We start from the raw sequence: 16,480 nt of genomic DNA on the forward strand, positions 1-16,480 counted from the left end.
CTGCTTCCTGAAGGTGATTTTTCTCAAACTTTATCTCTTCGATTCTCCCTCAATTCTCTAGACATGGACTCAATTTTGTGATGGCTGAAGTCATACCAATGTAGGCAATGTTCCTGAGTTGTTTTGAGCTTGAATTGAAGCAACTCAGGTTGAACACCTTGATTTTCATCTCCACTTTTCTAACTATAGAGTGAGAGATGTGAAATGGACTTGATATTCGTGACCCTTGCAATTTTCTATTTAAAATGATGTATAATCCATCAATTTCTGGAAGTTTTTAATCATGCCAGTCCGATGACCTTCACCGGAGAAGATGATCGGAGATAGGATTCTGGTGATGGCGTGGCTTGTCCCTCACCCTTGGATCTTCATCCCATGTTTTAATCTTGACCCTTGCTTCTGATTGCCACTTGTGTTACGCATTGACCGTGGTGCATGATGGAGCGCGTGTTTCTGAGCATCAAATCTGCCACCTCAATTAATGAGGGAGATCTTATGGCTCGTGTTTTTCTGTTTTATTTTAATTTTCTAAAATGATTTTTAAATAGAATTTTCTTCCAAAATTTATTATAAATTCATTTTTGATCCAAAAATTATGGGACCAACACCAAAAATTCATAAATATTTTCCTTTTCCCATTTTCTATTTAAAACTAATTTTTGGATTAAGTTTGATATTTTTGGTGAATTTTGTGATTTTTAAATTATTTTAATTAGTTTTTAATTACTTTTGACTTTTGAAAAATGCCAAAAAAAAATAGTCAATGGTCCTTTCACCTTGCTTGACCTATGATAAATCCCTTGGCCATTTCTTTGGTGTTTTGAAGGGATTTTAGGTTTTTGATGTTTAAAAATTTATTTTCTTCTTTTTTTAAAATTGTTTAATTGATTTAATGTCTTGTTGAGCTTTTGTATTGACTTTGTGTTGACCTTACTTCTATTTGGTCTTGGTCTTGATTGAATTGGACCTTGACTTGGTTAATACCATTGGATTTAGGGGGTTGATGAAGTTTAAACTTCATCCCTCAAGATGAATGAATGATATTGATCAAGTGAGGTTCATCCCTTGACCAATTTGGGATCCTTTTCATTTCATCTCTCCATTTTCATCATATTTCTTCCCCAATCCTCTCTTGGCCAATGAGTTCTCATGGATCATTAGCTTGTTGATTCATCAATGACCTTGTGTTAGATGAATCAGCACGAGCTTGATTGAGATAAGCCCATCCCCTCTTATTTTTGTGTGTGGTATGCTTTAGTAGCCTGGTCTTGGATACCTTGTCTCTAGCATGCATTAACACTAATATTATTATTGATCGGCCTCAGATAGTTGTGACTTCTACATAAGTCCAATTACGATTGCTTAACATAGCGCTAAATTTGTCTATAAGACCCCAATTTTGACCCTAAGACCCCTCACGCTATCTCGTCATATGCATTGGCATTGGGATCACACTTTGGCATCCTCCTTACTCCTCCATTCATTGGGTTTGCATTGGGAGAGATCATTAAGCATATTTTTGATTGTATCATGCTTTATTTTTCATTGTTTATTAACCAAAATACCAAAAATATATCAATTTATAGTTTGTTACTTTTGTAGGTAGTGTGTGCATGCTCACCTATGCTCTATCAAGCTCATATCTAGGGTTTAAGACCCTCAATACAAGGAGCTTAATCAAGAAGTGGTTCACATTTTCTCTAGGCATCATATATGGATCCCCATGGTCTTCACATGTCATTTTGATCAAGAATTCATCAAGAGTTTGAAGTTTGTTTGCCTTGGAAACCCTAATTCATCTGGATATCTTGTGTGACTTCCTCAACAAGTTTCTTCATCAATTGATCAAATATTTCAAGAGATACTTCATATTAAATCATCTTACACATATATGATCCTCCATGATTCCCAAAAGTCAAGATAATGTCAAGCTAGCAAGATGGTTCATGGCGGTTGACCAGAGAAAGTCAACTGGTCAAAACTAGGGTTCCCTAGACCCTATCTCCTACAATTTTTGTCATATGAAAATTATTCCAAGATCAGCGTTACTTCTTATGACATTCCAATCAACTTTCATGTTGAAGTTAAGAGCTAGTTTTGCTTGTACGGTCATTTTTTATGGTGAAAGATTATAGGTAATTTTGTCCGAACCCTGGTTTTGATGTCAACTTCCCAAGACCATAACTTGCTAAAAATTTATGAGATGAAAGCCATTCAAATTCCATGATAAAATTCAATATGTCTAATTAAACTTTGATGTTTGGAGGAAGTTAAAATTAAACTTACAAATGCATGTTCCAAGAGGAAACATTATAGGTCATTTTGGGCCAATACCATTCAACAAGTCATTTTCCTCAGCTTATAAAATGCATAACTCCCTCATAAAAAATCCAAATGAGATCAAATTTGTTACCAAATTTATGAGGTTTGGAATATATACAACTTTGATGAAGGAACCTTTTTCATTTGAAGTCCATAGAAAAAGTTATTCAAGGTGGAAGAAGTGAACATTTGACTCGGGACTTAATTTTTTTTTCAAATATGTTTGATTTCCCAAACTTCCACCTCAAAATTCATCATAATCTAAGCTTCAAATGAAATAGTGTTCAACATGAAAGTTGTTCCCCTTGATCTCACCTTTCCAAAAAGTCCAATACCACCTCATTTTGACAAAGAATGAAGGACTTGTGCATGGATGCAATGTGAGATACCATTTGGATGATTTTCACTTCCACATTTCATACACAAATACATGGCCACATGACATGATTTAAGCATGAGTCTCACTCATTTTTTTTACCTGAATACATCACTTGATGGGCCTATAACACTCCCATGCAAGCATGCAAGAGAATTACTCAAATTTTGCCATTTTTGGGAGTGTGTGGAAATGAATCTCTTTGCCTATAAATACAACCCTCATTGCTCATAATTAAGGACCTCATGCCCAAGCATTGAACCTGCAATCCAAACCCTCTCCATTAAAGGACAATCTTGAAGGTTTTCATTTAAAAATCGAGTTTCAAATCTCCATCTGTTTTGAGATTGAAACTCCAAGAGTCCAGACCATTTCTTGATCCTAATCACTTCCAACAAGCTTCTGAAGCAAGGCCAAGCACAATCAGAATCAAGACCGAGCAAGTTTGAAGCTCTATTGAAGGTGAATTTTTAGAAACTTTATCTCTTCGATTCTCCCTTAATTCTTCACCATTCTTTGTGATTTTTGGTTGTCTGAAGTCCTATCAATGTAGGCAAGAATATTGAGTTGCTTTGAGGTCAAATCGAAGCAACTCAGTTCATGATCCTCAAAATTCAAATCCCTGTATCTTTTTATATACTTGGAATTGGAGAAAATTGAGGCCAGATTCGTATTCCTGAGCATTTTTCCTTCAAATTAGTGGATTCACTTTTCATTTTTTTTATGAAGTTGAGCTTGAACTAGACCGGTGGTGATCACCGGAGAAGATGACCGGAGCTAGGGCTCCAGTGGTGCGCTGGATCAATCCAGGCCATCTGATCTGGTTCTCATGTTCTAATCTCACGTGTCCAAAGTGATTACCATGCGTGTGCACGCATTAACTGCAGTGTTTGGTGGAAGCGCGCGCTTGGCCATCAGATCTGCCATCTCAATTAATGAGGGAGATCTGATGGCCCTTGTTTTTTTGAATTTCTTTTTATTTTCTGATTTTTCATTTAATCTTTTTATTTTGATTAATTCATATTAATTTCATTTTTAATCCAAAAAATACGGGACTTTCACCAATTTTTTTAAAATATTTTCCTCTTTCATTTTCTGAATTAAAATTACTTTTTGGATTAATTTTGATATTTTTCATGAATTAATTGTTTTTGTACATATTTTTAATTGCTTAAAAATACTTTTGACATTTCAAAAATTATGACATTTTTTGTCTAAGGTCCGTTGACCTTGTTTGACCTAGGATAAATCTCTTGGCCATTTATTTGGTGTTTTGAAGAGGTTTTAGGTTTTTACCAATCTAAATTTAATTTAAATGCAATTTTAATTTGATTTTTAATTGATTAATTATGTAGAAATTGTGTGGAGCCATTTTTATTGACTTGTGATGTTTGACTATATGTTTGGGACTTGGTCAAGGTTGATTTGACTTTTGTTAAGTTAAAATCATTGGATTTAGGGGATTGACGAAATGTACATTTCATCTCCAAAAATGAATGATTTTAATTTGATAAAATTCCTCCCATGCCTAATTTGTGTTTCTCTCATCTCCCCTCCCTATTCATCTTCAATCCCATTCTCTCTCATCCTTTCCGTTGACTAATGAAGTCTCAATATCCTAAGGCTAATTGGTTAATCAATAACCTTATGTTAGATGAACCAATACAAGTATGGATGAGATATGTCCATCCTTTGATCTTTTTCTTTTTTTGTGGTGGTATGTTTTAGGAGTATGGTTCATTATACTATATCTCTAACATGCATTGACACCAGAATTTCTATTGCCCGACCTCAGATAGTTGTGACTTCTACATAAGTCCAATTACGATTGCTTAACATAGAGCTAAATTTTGACCCTAAAGGCATAACAGTCTAGTAAGTGAGATTGTAAGTCTCCCCCCTTTCATGGTATTGTGTAGAAAATTAGCCTTTTTTCCTTCCTTTGGAAGATGTTTTGGTTCAAGGATCCATGCTTGTGAATAGAGGGTTAAGTGTTCTCCAAAGAATGACTTAATCAATTGAAAAGCAAAATATCACTAACATCCAATCAACTAACATTTGACTAACTTGTATTAATATTGCTTTTATTTTTCAAGTCATTTACTTTATGAAATTTAAATTCAAGTCATTTACCATTTCATTTGTCATTTACATATCATTTAACTTGTTTATGTTTATGCCATTTTCACTTTGCTCATTTGAGCCATATATTGTGACTGTATATATTTGTTTGTGTATTTGTTTGTGTTTGTGGTCTTAGGACCTTAAAATACTTAATAAACAACAAAACCCCTAAAAATGTTTGTGTGGATTATTGGATTTGATATGAGCTTTTGGACTTAGAATTAGGCAACATTCCATATGCAAAAAGGACTTGGCCAATGCCAACATTTCTGAAACCAAGTTATTGTGATTTGAGCTTTCATCTGATGCAAGTATTGGGATCCACATGAATTTATCTGCTACATGGTCTTGATGCAACTGTTACTTTGAACCTGTGTCTAATGCCTTATTCAGAGTTAATCAAGGAGTATTTCATCTGATACCTGAAAAGACAAAGAAGACTGTTAGCATTGAGGTTGCTTGTTTGGATGTGGCCATCTTTATTTGATACCTTGCTTGATAATTCTAATGCTTGCTGATTGTTGCTTGATTCAAAGTCCAAAGGGAAAATGGGTTTTCTATATGACATTCTTGTCTGTTGGATTGCATCCCATTGGTCAGATCTTTTCAACTCTTAACTTTTAATTTTATGCTTAGGATTAGTCTCTTTATCTCCTCCCACTTCTTAAATTTCAAAATCTCTCCCCCTTTTCAAAAATCTTCTTTGCTTGTGATTTTTAAACTTAGACTATATTGCAAATTAGAAACTTTGGTCTTATGCCATTGCATTTTTAAACTCTTTTCTTAATCAAACTTGTAAATGAACTTAACCCTATTGACTTAAAATTTCAAAAGACAAAAAGAACTAACACTCATTCAAACTTTTGGGCCCTTTTGTGCCCCTTTTAAACTTAAAATTTTGATTAAAAGCAATCCACTCATTTTGAAATTGATACCACGAACTACGAGGTTTTGATCCCTCATTTTTATGTTGGTACGTAGGCACAAGTCCGAGGGTCTTGTCAAACACAAAAAATATAATTAATGAATTCTTTTCTCATCTCCACACTCTATTTATTGCAAACATCTTTTATACCAAAAACACATCACATAAAAAAGGGATCCCTAGGAGTACCTAGGACACTTTGGGTGCTAACACCTTCCCTCTGTGTAACCAACCCCCTTACTTGTAATCTCTAGCATTTTATTAGTTTTGATTTGAAAACTTCTTATCCTTGGGTTTTGTTCGTACTTTTCCCTTTTCCTTTGGAAACAATAAAAGCACGGTGGCGACTCTGGATTTATTGACGTTAAGTTTATCCATAGCTTAATGGTCATGAATTTACCACTATAGAAATTAAGTGACGACTCTGTTAGGGAGTAGTCCTCAGTGGGTTTAGCCTACTTTTTTATGTGTGTATATATTTGTGTATTTGATCTTTGTATATTTGTTTGTATGATATAATCTGCTTGTTGTGCTTGGTGATCTCTGAGTGGTGAGATAAGTTCTAATCCGAACTTGAGTGCAATTAAGATAGGAGGATGGTATAGTCATGTTCGAATTATGTGGAGTATTCCTTAACAAGTTTGCTTGAGACCCATCTACTCAGTGGAGACCCTTTTGGAGCTATTGATGTCACACAAGTTATTTGTGGTTAGACATTACTTTCTCTGATTTGGGGTCCGAGAAGCTGAGGACCGTAGAAAATTTAACCCAACTTGGCTTACATAGGATGTAGTGCGAAGATTGTTCAGGTGTAGACTTGATAACAGTTGTTACGCGATACTACGCTCAGACGAGTTTCTCTTGAGAATATTATGGGTTGATGAGTCAATCATCCTAACCTATAATATCCGATAGATGGAATTAAGACTCTGGGAACTTTTTAGAACATGATCTACATGTTTTATCCTTAGTACACTCCTTTAGGATGGTTCTTAACTTGACTCAATGCTCGTGACTCACAATAAACCCTTTGATTCTTGGTTGATCCAATCAAGTCTTGTCAATACCAATGGAACTTGGGTGTTGATAAGGTGAAAACCATAATCCACCAAAATGGATGATTGATCTTGATAATGACTTGATTCGTCCCTTGACCTTTGTTTGTTTGCCCTATGTGTGATCCCTTATTTGTGATTGTTGCATCCATGCATTCATGCGCATCATAACATTCATCACACGAAAAATAACTTCAAGGAACTGAGGCTTTATTTGCAAATATTTTCAGACCATGGATTATGGACAAAGGAACACTAAGAAGTACAGTTTCAGATGTCCTGATTTGAAAGAGCTAAGGAAGTTGTCATCCTTTGTATTAGATCCCTTGGACTTCAAGCAACGCCATGGGAAGCTTTTATCTGTGTTATCTACTGATGTGGTTGAAGGACTCTTGAGTGTGTTGGTTCAGTTTTATGATCCTCTCTACCATTGCTTCACTTTTCCCAATTATTAGCTTATGCCTACGTTAGATGAGTATGCCCATCTCTTGGGAATACCTGTTTCTGACAAGGCGCCTTTTAGTGGATTGGAGGAGATTCCCAGATCTCATCTTATAGTTGAAGCTCTTCATCTGAAGAAGTCTGAGATTGAAGCTCATTGGGTGAAGAAAGGAGGAATGTTTGGGTTGACTTCTGAGTTCCTCATTGTGGATGCTTTTGAAGCCATCTTTGTGTTGCTCATCTACGGTTTAGCTTTGTTCCCTAACATTGATGGTTTTGTTGATATTAACGCCATTAGAATCTCGTTGATTGGGAATCCTGTGCCTACTCTGTTGGGTGATATATACTTCTCTTTGCATCTGAGGAATTCTAAAGGTGGTGGGACTATTGTGTGTTGTGTTCCTCTTCTGTACAAGTGGTTTATTTCGCATTTGCCTCAGACGACCGCTTTCGTGGAGAACAAGCAATGTCTACGGTGGTCTCAGAGACTCATGTCTCTCACTAATGATGATATTACTTGGTATGACTCTGCATTGAGTAGCTTGGATACTATTGATAGTTGTGGTGAATTCTCTAATGTGCCTCTCATTGGTACACAAGGAGGAATCAACTACAACCCTGCTTTGGCTCGTCGTCGACTTGGGTTCCCCTTAAGAGACAAACCTAATAACACTCAGTTAGAAGGTCTTTTCTATCAAGAGGGTAAAGATCCCCAACATTTGAAGCAGAAGATGATACATGCTTGACATAATGTGCATAGGAAAAGAAGATCCGAGCTTGGTCCATGCAACTATGTAGCTTTGGAAGCTTACACTACTTGGGTGAAGAAGAGAGCTTTGGAATTGAAGATGCTTGTGAGAGACTGTCATACCCCAAAAATTACCCATCATTTTTTCTAAAAAAAAAAAAAAAAAAAAAAAAAAAAAAAAAAAAAAAAAAAAAAAAAAAAAAAAAAAAAAAAAAAAAAAAAAAAAAAAAAAAAAAAAAAAAAAGAAAAAAAAAATTTAATTAATTAATTAATTAATTAAATAATTAAAATAAATATATAAATAAAATATAACAAATTATTTTGGACTTGGGTCTCCCTCATTCCAAGCCCATTACCCACGAAATTAGTCTATAAATACTGAAGTTTCAGTAGAGGAAAGGACACTTGGAGTTTACACTGGGAGATTCACTGGAGAAAGAAGGAAGAGAAGCAAAACACTCTGAGGTTTCCTTGGAACAAAACCTTGAGGAAAAAGAAGAGAGAGAACAGAGAAGGACGGATAGAAACTTTGGCATAGGAACCCTGCCTACCCGGAGAATTCAGAGTAAAGAAACCCTGAAGGCAGCCCATCTGCACCGAAGCCATCGCCGTCCAATTCCCGCTGCCTAACTTATTCCGATACTACAAGTGGTCAATCCCTTCAACCTTGAATTGGCAAACAGGTTTGCGTATCTCTATTGTTTATACTTTCAATTGGCCATATCTACATATATAATGCATCATGATTAAATGTTGATATATAATTTGCTTTCGTATGGGAATTTAAATATGCCTGAATACCCTGAATGTTTGACCATGTTATTCCTGTGATAAAATGCCATAAAATTCAAAGTTCCTAACATGGGGCTGTTTTCAAATTCAAAATCCGTGGCCTTCGCTAGGCGAGGCAGAGGCGAACGAGACAGTACCTGATTCTTCTAGTCTGTTTTTTTTATGTTTTATCATAGCCATGCATTATTCATCCTATCCTATTTATTGTTGTGATATTTCTCCGGTGTAATCTTCGATTGCACCCTGATTTGGTGTTCTGACATGTTTCTTTTTTTGAGTTTCGTAAAGGTTCACATATCCCAGGAAAAGGTTATTGGCTAGGTATTCCACTTTATTTGTGGGATACCCTTGTGGAGTTTCACCCTAAATTAATTTTTAATGTATTAATTTCTAATGTATTAATTTTTTAATATATTATTTTTAATAATTTTAATGTGGAGTTTCATCCTAATTATATAATTAATTGTAAAACTTTGCCTTTGAATAAGTGATCTTGGACCTCTCTTTGTTGCCTTACGATTACGATATTACGGTCATGTCCCGCGAACGTGGGGATACCCTTAGCAAAGACCCTTCGGTTAAATCATCATAAAATAAATTATAGTCCCTCGGATGTTGCCTTCGAATATACAACTTTGTCCCTCGATGACCCTCCGATGTTGCCTACGGTTAAAAGATGATAGTCCCTTCGAATGCTAAGGTATCCTCGTAACTGTTGCCTTCAATGACCAATCGATGACCCTACGATGACCCTTTTACATCCAAAGGATAAAACTACTTATTTCTCAATAATAAGGACAGTTTTACCCTCATAAGGATAGGAAATACTCATAAAGACCTTGGGTCGGTATAACTCTTAATTGCTGGCTCACAACCTAAAACATTTTTTCACACCTCACACCTTTCAAAATATCTTCAGAAAATCACCACTTGGTATACATTCATACTAGAATCATTACCGAGTTATATTTTTCTAACAATTTTCAAAACTAAACGAGATAATCACTTTGTATACATTCATACAAGAATCATTACAAAGTTAAATTCTCTTTTCAAAACAATTTTTCTAAACAATTCACAAACACTTTTTTTTCAGACAAAATAATATAAGTGATCGAGCAATTAAGAGCCCATGGATAACCATGGATACAAAGGGTGCTAACACCTTCCCTTTGTATAATGTACCTCCCGAACCCAAAATCTAAATTAAGGTTTTTCCTGTTCTTTTCCACCTTTCCTTATTGGATAAAAGAAAAGTCGGTGGCGACTCTTGCTAACCGCGACATTGCGATTAAAAACCACAAAAAAGTCCAGTTCACCGTATGACAGAACTGGCGACTCTGCTGGGGACCCTAAATATTTAAAAAGAGAGGTTACCTTAAAAACAAGATCACTTATTCAATTTGTCTGATTTATTTTTAGGGATTGCTTGGGTATGTTATGCTTGAGTGAAAGATCCTACACCCGGATCTAGTGTACCTTAGGTAAGTAGCAAGAGATCATCGCGACTGTCCGGCGTATACTGGAATGGTCAAAATGATGGCTACGGTTAATGTGGCACTTTGGATGTCCTGATGTTCCTCATGTTAGTTGAGGAAATATTTGGCATTCGCGTGGTGTCATAAAAGCATTAACCAGACCTTTAGAACCCTAATTGACTCATCCTGGCCATTAGAAAGTAGTGAGATAACTGGCTTCGGTTCCGACTGGAGTTGGTTGAGACTCGATACTACACTCTTTGAGATTGGACTTTAGGGAAGCTTCGGTCAACCACTTGGTGTTGCACTGAAGTGGACTTAAGGAAAGGTCAATGATTTGAGATCCTTCTAGAACCCGGTTACTATTCTAAGACAGGTTGAACCAACCAAACTTCAGTGGGGAGGGTATTTACCTATGGAACTCACGCAAGCCTTAAAACCTAGGAATGATTGTTGTGTGACTTGCTTGTGCTTGTTATTTATCTAACAACATGACATCATAACAACATAACATCATAACATCATGGCATTGTACTAACCATTTCAAGGATTTAGGGATTTAACTCTGCTAAAAAAAAAACAGAAAAAACAAAAACAAAAGCAAAAACAAAAGAGAAAAGAAAAAAAAGCTCTTTTTGTTAGTTTATGCAAAGTTAAATCCCGAAAGTCCTTGAAAACATTTCATACATTGCATTGCATCGCATAACAGGTATTCTAAAGGATCAGTGTTCTCACGATTTTCCTATCAAACAGATTCCAGCAGATTCAAACAGATTGAACAATGGCTCTCGAACAAACTGTCAAAGATCTCCAGGCCCAGAATGCTCAATTCCAGGAAATGATGCTGAGCTTATCTAAGGGGCAGGAAGAACTGAAAGCTCTTTTGATGGAGAAGAAGAAGGACCAGAAACCTGTGGGTTACATCAACCGGGGAGAAGGCTTAAGGGACAGGTTACAGGAGTCAAGATTAGAATTCCGAAGGATTCAGAAGAAGAGACCGAGAATGATTCGGAAGATGAGAATCCTAATCTCGTCAATTCTGAGGACGACGATGAAGATTATGAACATGAACAGTACTCTCCGAAGGATGATAAGTACAAGTTGCTGGAAGAACGTATGCTAGCTATGGAGGGGCAGAAAGTGCCCGGTCTGGATTTCGAAAACTTGGGTCTGGTCTCTGATGTGGTCATTCCCCGCAAATTCAAGGTTCCCATTTTCACTAAGTATGATGGTGCCTCTTGTCCTCAGATGCATCTAAGGGCTTATGTGAGAAAGATTCAGCCGCACACTACTGATAAGAAACTGTGGATCCATTTCTTCCAAGAGAGTCTGTCTGGCACACAGTTAGAGTGGTATTATCAGCTTGAGAGCTCTAACATCCGCACATGGACTGATTTAGCAACAGCTTTCTACAAGCACTACCAGTATAATTCTGAGTTAGCGCCTACTCGGCTACAGCTACAAAATATGACTATGGGCTCTAAAGAAAGTTTCAAAGAATATGCTCAAAAGTGGAGAGATTTGGCTGGCAGAGTCAAACCCCCTATGACTGATCGAGAGTTAGTGGACATGTTCATGGGTACACTGACTGGCCCATTCTACAGCCATCTACTGGGAAGTTCCTCGTCAGGTTTCACTGAACTTATCTTGACAGGTGAACGGGTTGAAAGCGGCATTCGAAGTGGAAAGATACAGGCAGCTACTTCTGCAAGCACCAAAAAGTCCTATCAGGGAAAGAATGAATCAAATGCTGTGTACAGTGAGAGGAAGCATAACAAGAAGAATCGTGACCATACTGTTGGGGCAGTTACAATTGCCGCACCGCCATCTCAGAACTTCCAACACAGACAAGACAGGTCGAGAAGACAGTTTACCAAGATCAATATGACTTTAACCCAAGCACTGCAGAGTATGTTAAAGGCCAATTTGATTACCCTCAGAGGCCCTCCTGCAAATCCCAACACTACTTCTCCTCGTTATAATCCCAACGCCAGGTGTGCCTATCACTCCGATAGCCCCGGGCATGATACGAATGATTGCTGGTTGTTGAAGAACAAGATTCAGGATATGATCGACGCTGGAGAAATTGAATTTGATCCTCCGGCGACCCCCAATGTCATCACAGCACCTATGCCTAATCATGACCAGAATGTTAATGTTGTGGACGACAATTCTCACGTTACTGACGTTGCTGATTTAGCATCTCCTCTCCTGATCGTTAAGAAGAATTTATTGCAAGCTGGTTTATTTCCAGGTTGTGCTGAAGATTGCGATCTCTGTGTACTCCGACCCAATGATTGTTTGAAGTTGAAGAACGGCATTCAACGGCTGATGGATGATCGTACAATTCTATTTGAAAGGGTTCCTAAGGTGGACAACTCTATTGAAGAGGTATCTGTGATTGCTAGGTCCAAAGCTCCAGTGAAGATTACCGCTACTAGAGTGCCTGTGAAGATTACCGCTGAGCCCAAAGTGGCTCCCCTGATTATTACCGCACCTGGCCCCGTGCCATATTCCTCCAGCAAAGCTATTCCGTGGAACTATGGAGGCGACGTTTACATCCATGGCATAAAGCAAGTTGGTAGTTCTGCTAATCCTAATGATATTGTGGGGACTAGTAAAGTTACTCGAAGTGGAAGGATCTACTCCCCAGAAATCTCACCTCCCGCTCCCGAAATTCGAGGAAAAAGACCAGTCAATCCTCCTCAGTCAGAGACATCGGTCGAAGTTACTTCTGAAGATGTTGCCAAACAGGAAATGGAAGAGATGCTGAAAATCATCCGTAAGAGCGATTTTGATGTAGTGGAACAATTGGGGCATACTCCGTCTAAAATCTCAATGTTGTCCTTGTTATTATCCTCTGAATCCCATGCCAATGCATTGATGAAATTCTTGAAGACCGCTCATGTGCCTCAAGAAACATCCGTCGATCAATTCGAACATTATGTTGCTAATTTGACTGTTGACAATGGCCTAGGCTTTTCCGATGCTGACCTGACGCCAGCAGGAAAGAATCACAATAAAGCTCTGCATATCTCCATCGAGTGTGAGGGGATCACCCTGGCTCACGTGTTGATCGACAACGGCTCTTCCTTGAATGTGCTCCCGAAAGCTGTACTCGATAAATTTGACTACAAAGGCATTGAACTGAAACCTAGTGATGTTGTGGTGCGTGCTTACGATGGTGCGAAGAGTGTTGTCTATGGTGAAGTGGTTCTCCCTATCAAGATAGGACCTCAAGTCTTCAACACTACCTTTCACGTGATGGACATTCGTCCCGCCTACTCCTGCTTGTTGGGGCGCCCTTGGATCCATGGGGCAGGTGCGGTAGCTTCGTCGCTTCATCAAAAGCTGAAGTATCCAATAGCAGGCATGGTTGTCACTGTATGTGGAGAAGAAGAGTATATTGTCAGTAGTGTGCAAGCCTTCAAATACGTCGAGATGGATGGTGAATTCTTTGAGACTCCTTCTCAGTCATTTGAAGTGGTTCCTCCACCCAGTCCTGTCCTTAAGCCAACTCCCCTTGTGCCCAAGGTTGTTCGTGCTCCCCCTGTCATGATCTCTCTGAAAGATGCTCAAGCCGCGATTGAAAATGGTGATCGTGCTGGTTGGGGTCAACTGATCAATGTACCGTACAAGTCTGATAAAGCTGGCCTGGGGTTTAACTCTGGAAAGATAGTCAAAAATCAGATTAATGCTATGGAAGATGCTGATAGTGATTGCGACTTGGATAGCTGGATTTTCCCAACAATTGGTGACGGACTCAACAATTGGAAGACTGAAGACATTATCCCGATTTCCTTTAGTCAGGAGTAATTGTTATTGTTTATTCTAGAATTGCAAATTTTAATTTTCTTTTACAATCAAACTTCTTAAAGCATTGTGTCTATGCCCGAGGCACAATGGCTAATTTGTTAGGGGTTTTGTCATTTTCATAAGCATATTTATATTCAATAAATCAATGGACGTTTTGCATTCAAATATTGCGCTCTTTGTCTTTCCTATTATCTTTCAAACGAGCTATGTTTTCTTACACACACGCACGTAACGAATTGCAGATCCCTATCCACTCTGGATCCTGTTGATAATAGTTCTACTACTGTTCATTATGACTTTGAAAATCCGATCTACCGAGCCGAAGATGGAAGTGAGGAAGATTGTGAAGTACCTGAAGAACTTGCCAGAATGTTACTACAAGAAGAAAGGACTATACAGCCGCATGAGGAGTCAGTTGAGACTGTAAATCTGGGTACCGAGGTGGACAAGAGAGAAGTCAAAATAGGAGCAGGCTTGGAAATCAGTGTCAAAAGAAGATTGATTCAAATGCTACATGACTATGTGGAGATTTTTGCTTGGTCTTACGAAGACATGCCAGGGCTGGATACCGATATAGTAGTGCATCGTTTGCCGACGAAGGAAGATTGTCGTCCTGTTAAGCAAAAGGTTCGTCGCATGCGTCCTGAAATGTCCGAGAAAATCAAGGCCGAAGTCATGAAACAATTCGATGCTGGTTTTCTGGCGGTTACTTCTTATCCTCAATGGGTTGCTAATGTGGTACCAGTGCCAAAGAAGGATGGTAAGGTGCGAATGTGTGTGGATTACAGAGATTTGAATAGAGCGAGTCCCAAGGATGATTTCCCACTGCCACACATTGATGTTCTGGTAGACAACACCGCTCAACACAAGGTATTCTCCTTCATGGATGGATTCTCGGGTTATAACCAGATCAAAATGGCACCTGAGGACATGGAGAAGACTACGTTTGTGACGCAATGGGGCACCTTCTGTTATAAAGTAATGCCGTTTGGTTTAAAGAACGCAGGAGCAACGTACCAGCGTGCTATGGTGGTTTTGTTCCATGACATGATCCATCATGAAATAGAAGTATATGTGGACGATATGATAGCCAGGTCTCATACTGAAGAAGAACATCTCGATCATTTATACAAACTGTTTGAGAGGCTGAAGAAATACAAGTTGAGATTGAACCCGAACAAATGCACCTTTGGAGTAAGATCTGGTAAACTCTTGGGCTTTATTGTCAGTGGTAAAGGTATTGAGGTCGACCCAGCCAAGGTGAGAGCTATTCAAGAGATGCCAGTTCCCCGTACGGATAAAGAAGTCAGAGGTTTCTTGGGACGTTTGAATTACATTGCCCGATTTATTTCCCATTTGACCGCTACTTGCAAACCCATCTTCAAGTTACTGAGAAAAAATCAAGAGATGATATGGAATGATGAATGTCAAGAAGCTTTCGACAAAATCAAGAAGTACCTCCAAGAACCTCCAATTCTGGTGCCACCAGTTGAGGGAAGACCTCTAATCATGTATTTAACCGTTTTAGAAAACTCAATGGGGTGCGTGTTGGGACAACATGACGAGTCCGGTCGAAAAGAGTATGCCATATACTACCTTAGCAAAAAGTTTACCGACTGTGAAACAAGATACTCACTGCTCGAGAAAACTTGCTGTGCTTTGGCCTGGGCTGCTCGCCGACTAAGACAGTATATGTTGAATCACACCACTTTGTTGATTTCTAAGATGGATCCTATCAAATACATATTTGAGAAACCCGCCCTCTCCGGAAGAATAGCAAGATGGCAGATGATTTTAACAGAGTATGATATCCAGTATACCACCCAAAAAGCAATCAAAGGAAGCGTGCTAGCTGATCATTTGGCTCATCAGGCCGTGAATGATTATCAGTCTATGAATTTTGAGTTCCCAGATGAGGATGTCATGCTTGTTACTGATTATGAAGAACCTGGACCGAATGAAGGACCCGAAGTGGGATCCCGATGGACTATGGTTTTTGATGGATCGTCTAACGCATTGGGCAACGGTATTGGCGTCGTGATCATTTCCCCCAAGGGTGGCCATACGCCTTTCACCGCTAGACTATGTTTTGAGTGTACCAACAATATGGCTGAGTATGAAGCATGTATTTTGGGACTCAGAGCTGCTATAGACCTGAGAATCAAGTTTTTGAGGGTGTATGGAGACTCAGCCTTAGTAATCAGTCAGGTCAAAGGAGAATGGGACACTAAACATCCGAACCTCATCCCCTATCGAGAGCAGGTGTTGACATTAATCCCATACTTTGAAGAGATCACATTCGAACATATTCCCCGAGAGGAGAACCAGTTGGCAGACGCATTGGCTACCATGTCATCTATGTTCAGAGTCAGATGGGACAATGAAGCTCCCCGGATTACCATT

The sequence above is a fragment of the Lathyrus oleraceus genome, chromosome 4 (genome assembly GCF_024323335.1).
Source record: "Lathyrus oleraceus cultivar Zhongwan6 chromosome 4, CAAS_Psat_ZW6_1.0, whole genome shotgun sequence".
NCBI classification, from domain to species: Eukaryota; Viridiplantae; Streptophyta; class Magnoliopsida; order Fabales; family Fabaceae; genus Lathyrus; species Lathyrus oleraceus.